The 15,664-nt window shown below is 38.5% G+C and overlaps 1 long non-coding RNA gene and 1 pseudogene across 2 annotated transcripts; one reads left to right on the top strand and one right to left on the bottom strand.

Moving 5' to 3' along the window:
* Positions 1-86: 86 nt before the first annotated feature.
* Positions 87-4,971, top strand: LOC131699117 (immunoglobulin superfamily containing leucine-rich repeat protein 2-like; annotated as a pseudogene).
* Positions 4,972-10,153: 5,182 nt separating this feature from the next.
* On the bottom strand, positions 10,154-15,346 carry LOC131699116 (uncharacterized). Of its 2 annotated transcripts, XR_009308037.1 has the most exons (4): positions 15,328-15,346; positions 13,406-13,539; positions 11,337-12,356; positions 10,154-10,697 (listed from the first exon to the last, which is right to left on the bottom strand). It is a non-coding gene; the product is annotated as an uncharacterized LOC131699116 (long non-coding RNA). The 2 variants fall into 2 exon arrangements; XR_009308036.1 differs by lacking the exon at positions 15,328-15,346 and having other exon boundaries at positions 13,406-13,822.
* Positions 15,347-15,664: the final 318 nt, after the last annotated feature.

Here is a 15,664-nt window from a genome sequence, read left to right as displayed (position 1 = left end):
GAGGCGCCCGGATAATCAACTGCACATGTATCTTTTATTCATGTGTTTAATATTGTATTTCTAGAATCGATAACATCTGGAATGGGAAACGTTTGGTTCTGAATTGATTATCTTAAGGCTATAGCCTATCTTAAAGTTTATTATTGTGAACACACACAGAGGCTATGTTTCCGTGGTCCAATACTTACTCTGTAAGAACGTTACTGGAAACAAAAAGCGCAACCTTTCCATCGACCCGTTCAGTCCAGATAACTTACAGTACGCAGAGTGAACCCAGAAGTAAAGCCCCATGAGCGACGTGACCACATTAATAGCCACCGTGACGTGCAGTGATATTTGCCGAGTAATTCGATTATTTTCTGCTTGCGCTTATGTTTTTCTTCTTCATCCGTTAAGTGTACATACCAGATAAAAATCAGAGCTGATCAAATACAATATTTTATCACAATAACCATAAGCACCCACGTGTTTGCTCTAGCGATTCTATTTAAAAATAACATCACATTAAATAATCACTGCTTTTGTTCCTTTGTCTCGTCATCCCTTAGTATTGATTACATTAGTCCATAAACAAATGGACCGGAGGATGCAATATTGTACAGCGTCAATCTAAAGTGCAGTAGAACGGTGCAACACATTGAGCTGAAACCATTGCAAAGATGATCACAAAGAGACGTCAGTCAGTTGCTCTCATTCACTTCTACAGTATATTGAAAATAAAATGGGAAGTTTATTTCAACAGGTCGTAGTATTTCATTTAAAACAACTGGATATCTAGCAAAAATAAAAACGACTAAACATATATTCAACTCTGTATGCTAGTTATTTATGCTGAGATATTCCGCATTCTGTAATTAAACATGAGGGTTAATTATGGGGTGGATCGGGATGGAATGGGATTCAATGTGAGCCGGTAAAATGTAGTAAAACATCAGCTCATCGATACAATACATATATAATGCTGAGCAGACAATCCCTGTAGCTTTAACTTTGGAACATATTTAGTAGATGGGTGAGGCTGAGCGCTCACAATCCCACCCCCCTTTCTCTATGGGGGCGGGAGCGCGCGATGAATCCAAGCCAAACTCGGAACTCATAAAACATCCTCCGGACTGCTCGGCTTCAAACTGGGAGGAAAATGTCTCTTCTGACACCTATTATCACAGATATACCAATTTGCCAAAAAAACATGTAAAACAAACAACTTTATAAAGAAAGAAGACAGCAATTGCTAAATAATTTATTCTTTTTTACAAGCTAATACTGCACCTTACAAGACTTTCAGAATATCTAAGGATTATTCATATCTCACAGGTAAGAATGTTTCCAAGTAAAAGGAACGCTTTTAGTAGTCGGTACTGGTCCGTTGGTTCTTTTTAAACAATCTAGATACAGCTGATATATTTTTACTTGTAATAATGCAATACCATTGTGTAACAGTACATTTAATAATAATCTCTCTCTCTCTCTCTCTCTCTCTCTCTCTCTCTCTCTCTCTATATATATATATATATATATATATATATATGTATATCTATCTATGTATATCTATCTATCTATCTGTATAGATAGATAGATAGACAGATAGATAGATAGATAGAGAGAGAGAGACACACGCGAGATCAACTATTAAGAGTCATGGAGGGGGGGGGGGCTTCATTGTAAAGTATTATATAGATTTTGTATTTCATTTCTTTTTAAAAAGAATAACGAGTGTCCAATCTTTTGACTGGCCTTTCTTTTCTCATACTGAAGAACAGCAGGGATTAGATTATAATAGAAGAATAATTCGTATGCAGCACTTTGCCATTTCATCAATTAATATTTCATAAATGTGTCCTTATCTCATTGCTGATATAGAAATATACATGGTAAAATATGCAAAACTTAGAAAACATAGATTACTGTCGTGATTATAATATAGTCGAAGAAGCAAGATTTAAAAACTTTTTTAATGGTAACTCTTGTTTTCAGCACCATAGACAGCGACCGTATTTCGGCATCTGTATACCCTGTACCTAACATACATCCGGACAGACACACATACACATTTGTTATGCAGGAAAACAAAGGCTTATTTGTATTTGAACTCGTGTTTTCTTTTATTATTTCACATTGATGTAAAATGCTGGATATAATTACCTTATGTAACAAACCTGTTCTTTTGTGATGTTTTTTTTTTTTTTTTTTTTTTTTTTTTTTTAGTTTGATGGCTTAATTAACAATGATTTCTTAGAACAGATCGTACAGAAATGCAAAATATAGTTGTTTTACAACGAACATAATGATAAAACACAACTTAAACACAATGAGTTGAATTTGTTGAATTGTTGTTGGTTTGTTAGTTATATAAATTACCGGGTCACAGTTTGTTGTAGCCTTCGCGTCATAGGTTTAAAAAGACCCTTTATAAAATAGTGTTATTTCTGAAGTGTACTCAATGGAATACCATACACAATTAAACATGTTGAATAAATGCTGTGCTAATTAATGTTGTGTATTTTAAATATCATATCAAAGGTAAGAAAGTGTTTGGCGGTCGTTTATTAATGTTGAAGGTTACGTTATTGGATATGTGGATTTAATGCTTAAGAATTCCTCTGCATTTCTTTTGCGCTACAGACATAAAAGGTTTCGCTTGATCAAGTTTACAGTTTAATTGGATGTCGCCCTGCATTATTGCCAGGCTAATGGAAATGCTCGCGGGAACTGTCCCTTTTTCAAATCTACAATAATAGGCACATTACCAGCCTGATATCTAAGCCGTATGCAGACTAATCTAAGAATATATTTGTTCCTTTCAGGCAGCGAAGATGACGGCAATATACCTCTGTTACATTTCCTTGTGGACTGTTTTCACTGGAGTCGCCCAGACCTGCCCGGAGCCGTGCGTCTGTGTGGACAAGTATGCCCACCAGTTTGTGGATTGCGCCTACAAAGATCTGCAGGTGGTGCCCGTGGGCTTGCCATCCAACGTAACGACCTTCAGCCTCTCTGCCAACAAAATCAAGACCCTGCTGAAGAATTCCTTTGTGAATGTCACCCAGGTCACCTCTCTATGGCTGGCTCATAACGAGATTGTCACCATAGAGAAAGGCACGTTGGCGGTGCTGGTTCAGCTCCGTAACCTGGACCTGAGCCACAACCAGGTTGTGCATTTCCCTTGGGGAGATCTCTACAATCTCACTTCTCTCCAACTGTTGAAAATAAACAACAATAACATGGTGGATCTTCCCAGAGATGCCTTTTCTAATCTCAAGGATCTGAGATCACTGCGCATAAATAACAACATGTTCACCACCATTGCCAAGGGGTCTTTCGACTCTCTGAGCTCCATGTCCCATCTTCAGATCTATAACAATCCGTTTGACTGCACATGCACGCTACACTGGCTGAAAGACTGGGTAGCAAATGCTCTTATTTCTGTTCCAGAGCCAGACCTCATCACCTGTGAAACACCCGAAGACTTAAAGGGAATCCGTATTGTGCAACTGCCCAAGTTGGAATGTGTGGCCCCGACTGTTCACATAATGTCCCAACCTAACCTTGAAAACACCCAAATCAACGAAGGCTTTATGCTTATCATGCACTGTAATGTCACGGGAAGCCCAAAACCAGAGGTTAAGTGGAAAATCCGTACTGGAAACCAGGAAATTGAGTTCAATATGCCCATTACAGAGACCAAAAAGAACGATTTGCCTTTGGAGAATTCGAAGCAGGCAGCAAATCGTTTCTTGGTGTTTAAAAATGGGACGCTGGTCATCCCCCGCACAAGTAAACGCGAGGATGGTCGCTATACATGCTCAGCCACCAATGTGCAGGGTAGCACAGAGAGCTCGGTTAATGTGGCTGTGGCGGGCACCCAGAAACACGCTATCAATGCCATACAAGACGCCATCCTTGACAAGACCCCCACCTCTGAACGTAAACCCGGGGTAAAGGTCTCTAAAAACAATGTCATTAACTGGGCCAAACCAGACGACACTGGCAAGATGACCTTTCCAACCAGGGCAACTTATGGGTCCTTTGGTACTCAGCGTAGCGGTGTGGTGATCTCACCTGGGCAGCCAGCCTTTGGCAAGAAATGCGGTGTCAGTGACAGCACCCAGTACATTCCCAATCATGCCTTCAATCAGAGCTCGGACGAGCTCAAGCAGCATACTTTTGATTTCGGGGTCATTGCCTTGGAAGTGTCTGAAACCGAAGCTAAAGTACAGCTCAATCCCTTCCAAGCGCCCACAGAAAAGGCGCATCTGGAAATGCTGTACCTGTGTATAAATATGGGCAATGGGCACTCTGTGGTTCAATGGTACAAGATAGAGGATGGTATTAACGCCTATCAATTCCAGGGATTGAACCCCGGTACCAATTACACCCTGTGTCTCACCTATACAGGGGAAGAATGCCAGGTTCAAGTTGTTTTCACTACGAGGAAGAAAATCCCATCCTTGATGATCATAGTGGTAGTGGCTCTTGCCACTGTTCCGCTACTGGGAGCCACCTGCTGCCACCTCCTTTACAAGTATCAGGGCAAGACTTACAAGCTGATCATGAAAGCACACAACCCGGATCAGATGGAAAAGCATATGGCCACCGACTTTGACCCCAGGGCTTCTTATGTGGAAAAGGAAAAGAACTACAACCCCAGTGATTTGGAAGAAGACGAGGTCAAGAGGGAAGAGGGAGAAGGGGAGGGGGAGTGGAGGGGAGTTTAATAAATGAATCCATCCCCGGATCTCAATCCAAAGCCAACCAAGAAGAATTCGAGGTGGGGTCCGAGTATAGCGATCGATTACCACTAGGGGCCGAGGCTATCAATATCTCTCAAGAAATCAATGGCAACTACAGACAGACGGCCCGCTGATAAGTCTGGCTTCTTCAGAGTCAACGTGTAATATAAATACTTACAAGTAAAAACAGGAATTTTCTCAACCATTGTATCATGTGAGCCCTAGTAAAGGAGATGCGTTTTTTTAAACCCATCAGACTATTTATAATTGAGGGTATGAGAATGGAAACAAAATTAAAGATGCCACTCGGGTTTTGGACTTGTGAGTTAAATTCCGCTAAATAATCGTGCTATGACATAAGCTTCAGGGAAATATTTGTTTAATTTTTCGCATAAACAAATACACGACCCTTTTGTGGTTATGGTTCAAAGCGGCAACTTATAACATGTAAAAGTACAGGACATCAAAGATAATAACTATCAGGCTACTACTGAACTAGACACGATTTACTGCTAATGGCTGTGCAGAAAGTGTGTTCGTTTATTATAAGCGCCCGTCTCCTTTATTCAGGGCTCCGGCCAACATAACCCCATTGTGGTTTTCGCGTGCCCTTGTTTCAGCCGGTTGTGGTGCTGGACAGCGGCATCGCTCCTGTGTTTGTGCATCGACTGTTTTCATATTCTGTGAGATCGAAAGGGTTTCACTGTTAAACCGTAGCCAGGCATGTGAAAGTGCTGGAAAAAAAACCTCCAGATCACTTACAACCAGACAGTGTTAAATGTACCGTGGAGTTCTGAAAATGTGTGACTTTACTCTCTTTCAGTATATGGATGCTTAATATCCCTCGCTTTTTTCAAGCGGGTTCTAATCTCTTGTCCTCTTTTTGTTAAAGAATCTTGTCCATGGTATGTCACACATAGGTATTTGAAATGTGTGTTTTCGATATATAGCGTATAGGACATGTTAGATATTCTTAATGTCAGTCAATGTGATGTAAACCGTGTACGGTAACTCTTTTTTTGATTGAAATGAAATGGTTAATTTTGTCTACAAAGTTATGCATTTGAACGTTTGAAAGAATTCCGTCTTAAATAATTGACAATAGTGGATTTTTTGGTGACTAAATGTCAAACGTTGTTATGAAAATAAAAAAAAAAATCCAAAAGTTTTTTTTATTATTATTTTTATATATGATTTTATGTACGTGAAATTAATAAAAATATTGGGAAAAATTATGTCGGTTCTTTTTTTTCTTTTTAAATTCAATGTTATTTAAATTACAATACAAGTGCCAATCATAGAAAATACAATACTTAGAATCTGGAATACATTTAGTCCGTTTTTCTTTATAAAACCAGAGCGTCTTCATTTTAAATATATACAAGTATGAAACGAAACCAGTAATTAAAATGTGCCGGAAGTAAACCAGTATTAATAGTCCAATGTTGCAAACGAAGACCTTTTCGGTACGATCCGGTATATTTATATAGCCTAAAGAAAAAACACCGCACCCTTTCCCACTGTATTGTTCTTGTCTTTGTTCATATGTGCAGAGGCCTATATGTTAGAGAAAACAGGCTTTTTTAAAAAACACTTGTAATATTTATTTTTTTAAACACTTGTGTTTAATTCTCTAAGCATTAAATACTATTATGTTACAGATCTGCAGCAGTATAATTTAAGATTCTGTAGGCGATTAATAATTAAATGTATTTGTAAAATAATAAACTGTTACTATTTTTTTTTTACTGTGTCTTAACAAATGTAATCGTTTCTGTATCTCACATTTTGTATTTTAGATCCACTTTTTCGGAATATTTATAATTCTAATTCAGTTCAGTTTTGATCATAGTCTATTGTAGCACATACCGGAAAACTATCTAAATGAATACTATAACGTTTCATTTGATAACATGTTATATTAAAACTAATACCCTCACTTCTCCTTAAATACAGATGTGTTAGTCTAATTCATTAAAGACTACCCGCCCTGTTTCATTGAATGCATGCTATCCAGAAATAATACGCTTTTGGTAAAGGGCATATCAGTTTAATATTCCACCAGTCCAAAAACCACAATATTAAGAAATAAAAAATGCTTTAAATAATAATACGCGGTAGTGGTAGTGATAAAGCTAGTTTTGAAAATACCTGTTAACTTTAATGAAACAAAAAGGTGAATCTAGCCTTACCCAGTATTAGATTCCATGTAAAGTTCCGTTTGCAAACTCTAAAACTGTATAAAACCATATCTTTGGAATCCATAATTGGGTTGGTTTCTATAAAGAACAATTCCTATTATAGTGAATAAAATAACCGTCATTTAATGGGTTACAAATATAACCATTTTACCGAGGGAACCTTGAATTACTTGAACAGATACGACTTTTTCCCGTGAATGTGCATTTATTTGAAAGAAAACAGTAGTACAACTACATTAAACTCCTTTTAATTTTAACAATGTCGCTGTGTGGTACGGCACACACTCAACCCACGTGTTATATCATTTTGCAGAACGCCTAGGCTATATATTATGTACTTTTACTTGCCTAAAGCCCCTCGGGTATCGTTATTGTTCACATATATACATTCCTATTGCGATCTTAGCTGCTAATCTGCGGTCTATGTCTATGAAATCTGCCAGTTATCTTTGCATAGGGATGTCTGAATTTGTAAACAATATGTTGCCAGAAACATTTTTAGTAGGAAGACTATGGGACCAAACAGACCAACTGCCCATTTTCCAGGATATTACCATATCTTATGACTCGGACCATTGTTCAAAGCGTTTGAAAATTCTACCTATACACTGAATGTCTAATATTTAATAAAACAAAAAATCTTACGCAATAGTTTAAAACACATTTTAGTATTAATAACACCTAAAGTGTATTTTAGCAAACTTTTTTTGCCACTCAAATAATTCAAACAAACACCAACACTGTGTTGACAATTTTTAATTTGGCTTTACATTATAACGTATACAAAATCAAACCAATCAAAGATTTGCTGCTTCGCTTTAGCGGTTCTCTTGCCCAAATTGCACGACATGACACAGTAAGAGACATCGTACACACGACTTACTGCTAACTTGTCTGGGAACCAGTTTAGGCCCTTCCTCTTTTGATAAACACCTTGCATGGATCACGTTTAGACCCGTCCATTGCTCTGAGAAAAATGAGGAATATGGGTTGCACCAATACACCATTATTTGCAATCCAGCAGGTCCACAGGGCCCCAGATGCAGCATGTCACAGCGGTACACAATGTATTAATACATTTATTATTCAACACCAGCAAGGTTTACTGACAAACCCTAATCGTTCCAGGTTCCTCAGAACGCAGACATATTTTTCAAAATCTCTTGATCGCTGGGCTACCATCATGTCCAGTTAGGGCGTTGCTATGTTTCAAGAGATTGAGTCCATGTGTTACTATGGAAGTGGTGAAATGGAGTGCACCGTCAGCAATACAGATACAATAACAGGTACAGTATATAGCCTGCCTCAATATTTATAACATCACGTGGATTATTTTTTAGCACCACATACTATACAGGGAACTACACTCTTAGTTATGTTAAAATAACTCATTGCAATTTTAGTCTTATTTCAGTGCTACGTTGGTGTTTACCCTTGACATTGTAGCATTTCCTGTTGTTGTTTTACACTTGACATTAGACTCTTGGCTTGTATTAGAAATGTTGAACAATAACCTATTAAATCAGAGAACCTAGCTGGTATGATTCAAGACTAAATAGCATGTCTTACATTTCTAACAATGCCATCAGAGTCTGTCCGAATCACTGAACTGAATAACAATTTTCTAAAAATGCAAATTCAAAGCAGACAGCATAATTACACTGCCAGTTTATTCGTCAAGCTTTTATTTTAAATGTTCTGTGACAACCAAACATGGAAGTAATGTATTCTTGTTCTTAAGATTGTGCCATTATTGTGGCCTAGGGTCCCTGTTTGTTTATGAACTACCCTTGTGAAAATCGTTATTATCATTTGCAGTAACACCTACTCCAACACGATATTAGGAGATGGATAATGCCCACAATCAAAGCTGAATTAACACATGCAGATACCAATGATGTTTACACCACAGACACCAGTACAGACCATCTGCAATGCTGTTCAAAAAAGGACTGACTCTATACATTAGTAAATTACTTCACTGAGTCGCATGCAATTAATGATTCAATATGATTGAACAATGGGGTGGGGCATCAATGTTTGTGTTGCTAGCACAGCTTATCCATCTCCAGTTCAGTCAATCACTGCTGGATCGCATGAAAGAGGGTGGTGAAATGCAGACATTTTCATATATTCAGCCCTTGAAATGTATTAGTTGAGAAGAGTGGCAAATGATATCCCACAGGCTTGTGCAAACATCTTGTACATACAGTACTATGACAAGTTGTCTAGATGCTGCGATAAATCGAAAGGTAATTTTAAATTGTAATAAAGGTTAATGGGTGTATGGCTTATTTTCTGTACTATTTAAAGTTAATTATTTCATTCACAGGACCCAGGTACAGTACATTCTACAGTATAATTCAGACAACTATATAATTGATTAAGTGAAATCATGGGGGGTGGAAGTATTTTAATAATCTAAACAGCAAGGATTTTAATAACACCACCCTAAAATGACATTTGACCTCTTCCCACTTGTGGCGGAGTGTCCCGCCCCTATGTATTATTATTTGTATTTTTGTTTGCGGCGCGGGTAAAAGCGCCGCGTTTTTTATTATAATTTAAAACCCCGTGAGGATGCATGACTGATCAGCTACTGATTATTTAACTAGCTGACAGTCATGCATCCTTACCAAACACGTGCAGACTGGCCGAGGGGTAATAAGATAATTAACTAGTTAATCCCTCGGCCAGAGTATAAGAACCTGCAGCTGTCCGTTCTGCGAGGTTGGAGTGTACAGAGGAGAGTACAGGGAGCGGAGAGAGCGAGCGAGAAATAACGACATTTAAAAACAATTGCTAAAACATGCTAGATTAGCCAGCACAACACTTACTTGTTTGTTTATTCGTTTGGCCCTCGTACCCTTTGTTTTGTTGTTTTGGTTAAATCTTTTGTTTTGTTTATTTGATTTATTAATAAATACGCTGAGTGCCATTGCACTCAGCTTCATCCGCCCATCCATTGTTTTGATTCAGTTACTTCCTGGTCCGTGACGTCACCACACCTCACCACACCAAGCCATCCAGTCACACCACTATATTGTTGTTGTGTGTAGTGATGACAATAATGGTGCTCAATACATCACTCCCTGGAGGAAAACACAAGCTGGGTTTATACAAAGGTGAAGAGCGGCTGCATTTAGATTCACCACAGTTTAGATCATCAAAATAGACCCGTGGTGTCAATAGCAAAGTGTGTTAATAACTGTGGGCCCCTATAGCAACATTATTACTCCCAGAAGGTTTGTGAAAATCTGGGAGCAGTAATAATACCCATCAAAAAAGCTACTGATGCTTCCTGGCAGCTAACCATTTCCTGTGCTGTAGGTCAGGTTCATTCCAATGGTTTATTTGATCTGCAGCACAAGAAGCGATTGGGTGGAGGAAGCAGCTCTTCAAATCTAAAAGCAGCAGAATAACAGGAGGGGAGGAGTGCCAACAAGTATATCAGTGAGAAGACACGGCTACTAAGCTATCAGTAAAACATGGACCTGTAGCGTACCAGAGTTCAGAGTTCTAGGGTGGTTAAGCATTGCTTTACAATGCAGGAGAGGGCATGCTGATACAGTGATAAAGACAGTGGCAGTAAGCAGACATACCTGGGTCGAAGGACTCCACACCCCGGTTTAGCAGGCTGATGTCCAGCCGGCCCAGGTGAATGATGTTGAAGAGGCCAGTGATTACAATCCTCCACACCCCCAGGAGAACCCCCACCAGAACATTGACAGGGAACAGCAGGTAGGTGAGCAGAAACATCCCCTGTCTACATGAAGGGAGAGATGTTTTCATCAGCACAAGCTAGCATTGCATCGATCAACTTATAACCGTGTCCCATAGTAAAAGCATAGCAAACTATAATAAATCATAGTGAAAGCATGGTAAAGCATTGGAAAGTCTAGAGGTATGATAAACATGGCAAACTGTTAAATACAGAGTATAACTGTGGGGAAAGCATGGGAAAAGTGCAACATGCACTGTGGTAAACTTTCATAAAGGTATACGCAATATCAATTAGTCAGTGTACAGTATCTTGTATTTGTACACTGTATTTGTATTTCCATAAAAACAAAAAAACTTATTGTGCAACAATTGTGAACAGTTTAAATGTTTATATTTATATCACTTGCGTTTGACAAATACAGCTCTAAAGATTCCTGTGACCTAATCATTTCCTGGGTAGTAGGTCACAAGGCCCGATTGTAAATCTGAGCAACAACACAGGAAGTGATCCGGTACCCCTCTAAATGGGTGGGCATTTGAAACACAGCTTAATAGAGGAAAGTGGAGCTCTGCCCTTTGTAAGCAGCCCTGTGGATTTTTGGTCTCCACAGCTGCACTGGTGCACACAGAATTACAGTAGAACACATTGGGGTGTTGAGAAGCTTGCTGTGAGCGGTCCTACCTGTTGTCCAAGTCTCTCGTCCCGGCATCCTTTTTAAGGAAGGCAAACTTGGCCATCACATGCTGAACAATCACAGCATCAGCCAGAAGGGCCTGTGCGAAGAAACAAGGTGCAAATAGCTCTGGGAACACTGTGACAGTGGTGCTTTACAGCAGGCCACTAAAACAAGCTCCAAATAAACGGTTTCAGTTATTCAAGTCAAACTTATCTAGAGGCAGTTCAAAAACAAGTGCAGTTCAGATATCTAATGGAGTGTTAAGCCAACGGTTCAAAAATGTATTTTCAACCCCTGAAGATGCTTCCTGTTACTTAATCAAACGCAGCAGTCCATACTCACGACAGCAGTCTCTGCTATCAGACCATGGTGACCATGGTGAAGCAGATCATCTCAAACGTATGGAAACATTTGCATATCCAGAATAAACGTTGAGTGAGGACTGAAAGATTCTCCCTGCAGTAAAATCATTCTCTGCAGTGTAAAAATATGCTTATTACTGGCAGAATATGGGCAGCCACAACAAAAACTGTATATGTGTTAACTGTTGCAACCTTACCATGCTAATCTCATTGCTTCATACAGGGCATTCATCCCAGGGTGGTTTACAAACTAAAAGCAGCTGACACAGTTAAAGAAAAGCATGACTTAACCCTAACCTTGAAATCATTAAATGTCTCTGCATTCCGAATTACATTAGAGAGGGAGTTTCAGAGATGTGGAGCACGATGCAAATCGCCATGGCACCGGGGCTCTAGAATGAAATTCCAGCAACTACAAGGCGGCTACAGAATTATACATTTCTGCCAAACACAGTTTTGTGTGAGACTATGGAATCCATGCTTTTTTTCTATTAGTTGTGTAAGGAGAAATCCACAGGCAAGGAGCACGGCTGCCCAGTACTCACCACATGACCTTGAGGATTCGGAAGAGGATGAGGTTCTGGTCGTACAGTATGGGAATCAGGATCAGGAACACGAACCACAGGATACAGATAAAGAAAATGAGCGTCTGAATCAACAGGGCTGTGGAAACAATGTATTTGACAGACAGAAGTGCTTTTAAATAGTCTGCTTAGTATTTTAAAATATGATTGGATTACTTAGGTACTTAGGTCACTGTGACCTACATCCACCAGGGTAAAAATGTGATTCTGATACTCTCAATGACATGTGAAAAAGAATGTCCTAACCAAGTTTCATCAGAATCTATACCCAGTGTGGAATTTAAAAACATCTTTACATAATAGTTTGCTGTTAATTTGTCTGTTAAGAATAACCGATTTTCTGAGGATTTGAAATGGCACAGGGAGAGGGGCAGCACTAAATATTATCTACAATTAAATTCCAAAGCAGTGATAATCAGTGCATTACACATTCCCCTTTTTCCATTGCGAGAATGGCAGACAACCTGCATTAGTGCTGGACAGCAAGACAGGTGTCCTCAGTGGTCTGTGAGCCAGGTAGTCCCTATGATGTGTGATGTTCCTGGCACCACGGCACCCTCTTGATCTCCAGCACTCAAATGTTTAAACTGTCTTGCTCATCATCACAGGATAAGCTCGAGAGAACGCATCTTGTTTTGTTTGACAGGCTTATTCTTTGAAAGGCTTTGAAATGGGATGCCTGCTTTTATAAACCATCATCCAATCTCATCAAACCTTAAATGTAGCGTATATTCCCCAGGGTGCAGACACTGCTGTTTAGGCTATGATTTACTAACATCTCATGACTGCATCATGAGTTACTTTAAGGAGGAATTACCAAGGTTTTAAAATCCACTTTCTCAGCCCTTATTAGCATAAGCAATCTTGTCACTGGTGGCTGTGATACTTTAATTCAGAATATGCTGTTCTTTCCAAGTACAATCTAAACTGCCTTACTGTGGCACAGGAAGTAATAAAGTACAACAGCTGCTAAGCTTTCTATATAGTGATGAATTGAGGATGTTAAACTATGATGTCATCGACATGGTCAGATCATTATCACAGGCCTGACTCCCCCTGGTATTATGTCATCACTAGGTTGTGTAAAGTGACTATGAGGTTGCTATTGTACAGTCACCACTGCATTACCTATACAGACGAGTGCAGCCTGGTAGCTGGTGAAACCCATCCAGCAGACGATGGCAGGCCGGGACGGTCGGATGCTTCTCTGGCGATTGTAGACACTGTAAATGTCCCCTCGGTACAGACCTTTCAGGTTAGATCTGAGAGGAGATATCAATACAGAAACAAGTACACAGTGCAGAAATAGAAACCATTGCTTATGTAGGATAAATGAAGTATGCACGAATCAACAACAGTCTGAATATTTTCACTGTCATATACTGACAAACATAAAAATAATGTTTACATCTTAAAAGATATAAAAAGAGAGCAGTTTTTTTTATTGTATATGACACTGCAAAACAAGTCACAAGCACATCAGTAAATTAGAGTGTATTAACATTGTGTTAATATATAACACTAAACACACCACTTAAGATGACATGCCTAAGCTTTAAAACCCAAAGTAAAAAGTGCAGAGGCTTCACTTTTGAAAAACAAGTTCTGGCAAATTCAATACGTTTCTGGGCTTTTCAAAACAGCGCTGTCTCAGGCCATACAAAAACCAAATCAATATAAAAAACTTTTCAGAACGATTGGAAATGTCATTAAAAAGGTAAAGGAAGATAAATATATATATAAAAATGTCATTTGAAGCTACTTGTATTTGTGGCATAATTGCCAGTATTTGCTTGAGAGAGGTTTGCAAGTGAGAGCAATGAGGTAAAACTCTCAACCACAGCACCAATGCCTCTATGACTTTCAGAAGCGCTCCATTGACAGCACCCAATTAGGAAGACAAAAAAAATATAGACCCCACTGGCAGTAAGATAATGGTACAGCTTAACTAAGTCTACAAAGTCCACTTTACAGAGTAGACATACACAACTCAGAATGGTAAGGCAAGGCTTATGTATTAATAGTTGTTACACAATAAGTAGGTTCAAAAGGCTTTACTGGGAGAGCACATGGTATGAGGATTTAAGCTCAGTCAATCTGGCCCATTGTATCTAGAAGTAATTTGTAAATCAAATCTAATTAAAAAAGAAAGACGCAGGGACTGACACAGAAGACATATTAATTAAACTCTAAAAAGGACACATTTTTGCTATGTTAACAAATTACTGTTATCTTGAGAATTACATCATAATCAGGATTTCAATTGTTTTTCTAAAATCATCTCTGAACTCGTGTTGAACTAAAAGCTTGCCTTCAAGCTATTAAAAGCCTCATTAAAAGCATCCCATGTATTGTACTCAGTAATGGGTTGGAGAATTTGTGCACGGAAATATAGAAGCTGAGCTGAGGCAGCCGTTGGTCAAAAGAAATAAGGTGAAACAGGCACATTAATAAGCTTGATTAAAAACAGAGATCTAGTATTTGCCTCTTGCATGAACTCAGAAGGCCTATTTTCAGAGAGGTAACTTTCCACTTTTAATGGTATAAAACTAGTAAGATATGACTCAGAACAGTAACAGAACAACGTATTCATGCAACTAAGTTGTTTTTTGCTGAGTTACATTGTTACAAATCGCAGAAAATTAGATTTTTGCATTTCAAAATAAGCCCCAGAATTTCAGGGAAACACCATCAAACACCAAAACAAATCAACTTAAATGTGCAGCCAACACAATGTTGCATCATTTAAATGAAAGTAGAAGCACCGTGGGAATCAGTTTGCCTCTCATAGCTTGTTTATATGCACAGAATCTATAGTCTGTTTATTGATATGCGTTCTCAATCATCACTTATCACTATTTCTTCCGAAACTAAAACAAAACAACAGTGCTGAACTTAGACATGCTCAAAGAAATGTAACAAATTCAATGAGAAACATTCCACTAGAAGTCTTTAAGAGTGGTTAACAGTTACTTGGTTTTACAGCCATGTTTATCCAGTGTGTCGAACCCGCTGTCGTGCAAGTTTTGTGGACACTGAAATGTCTTTACCTGTGCAAAACCATGGACCCATGCACACAGCTATTTAAAGTTTTACGTCATTTAGAATTTTAGGGTTGAGACATAATATATATATATTAACATAATGTTGATCTTTTATTTAATATCATGTAATCAAAGAAACTACAAAATTATATCGCAAAAGTCTACGGAGGCCTAATAGCAGTACCATATTTCATGTTAGATTTCAAAATGGCACATTTTTCAATTATTATTGTATATGGAAAACTACAACGCGGTATGTAATTCAATATGTTAACGTAACATTATTCAGCAGGTTTCATTCGACTTTATGAAGCAAAATGAGTTAATTCTATATTTTGGCCAT

Source organism: Acipenser ruthenus, chromosome 21 (genome assembly GCF_902713425.1).
Source record: "Acipenser ruthenus chromosome 21, fAciRut3.2 maternal haplotype, whole genome shotgun sequence".
Lineage (NCBI taxonomy): Eukaryota > Metazoa > Chordata > Actinopteri > Acipenseriformes > Acipenseridae > Acipenser > Acipenser ruthenus.
Note: the sequence above shows the minus strand (reverse complement) of the source record. Positions and strands in the feature narration are given on the sequence as shown.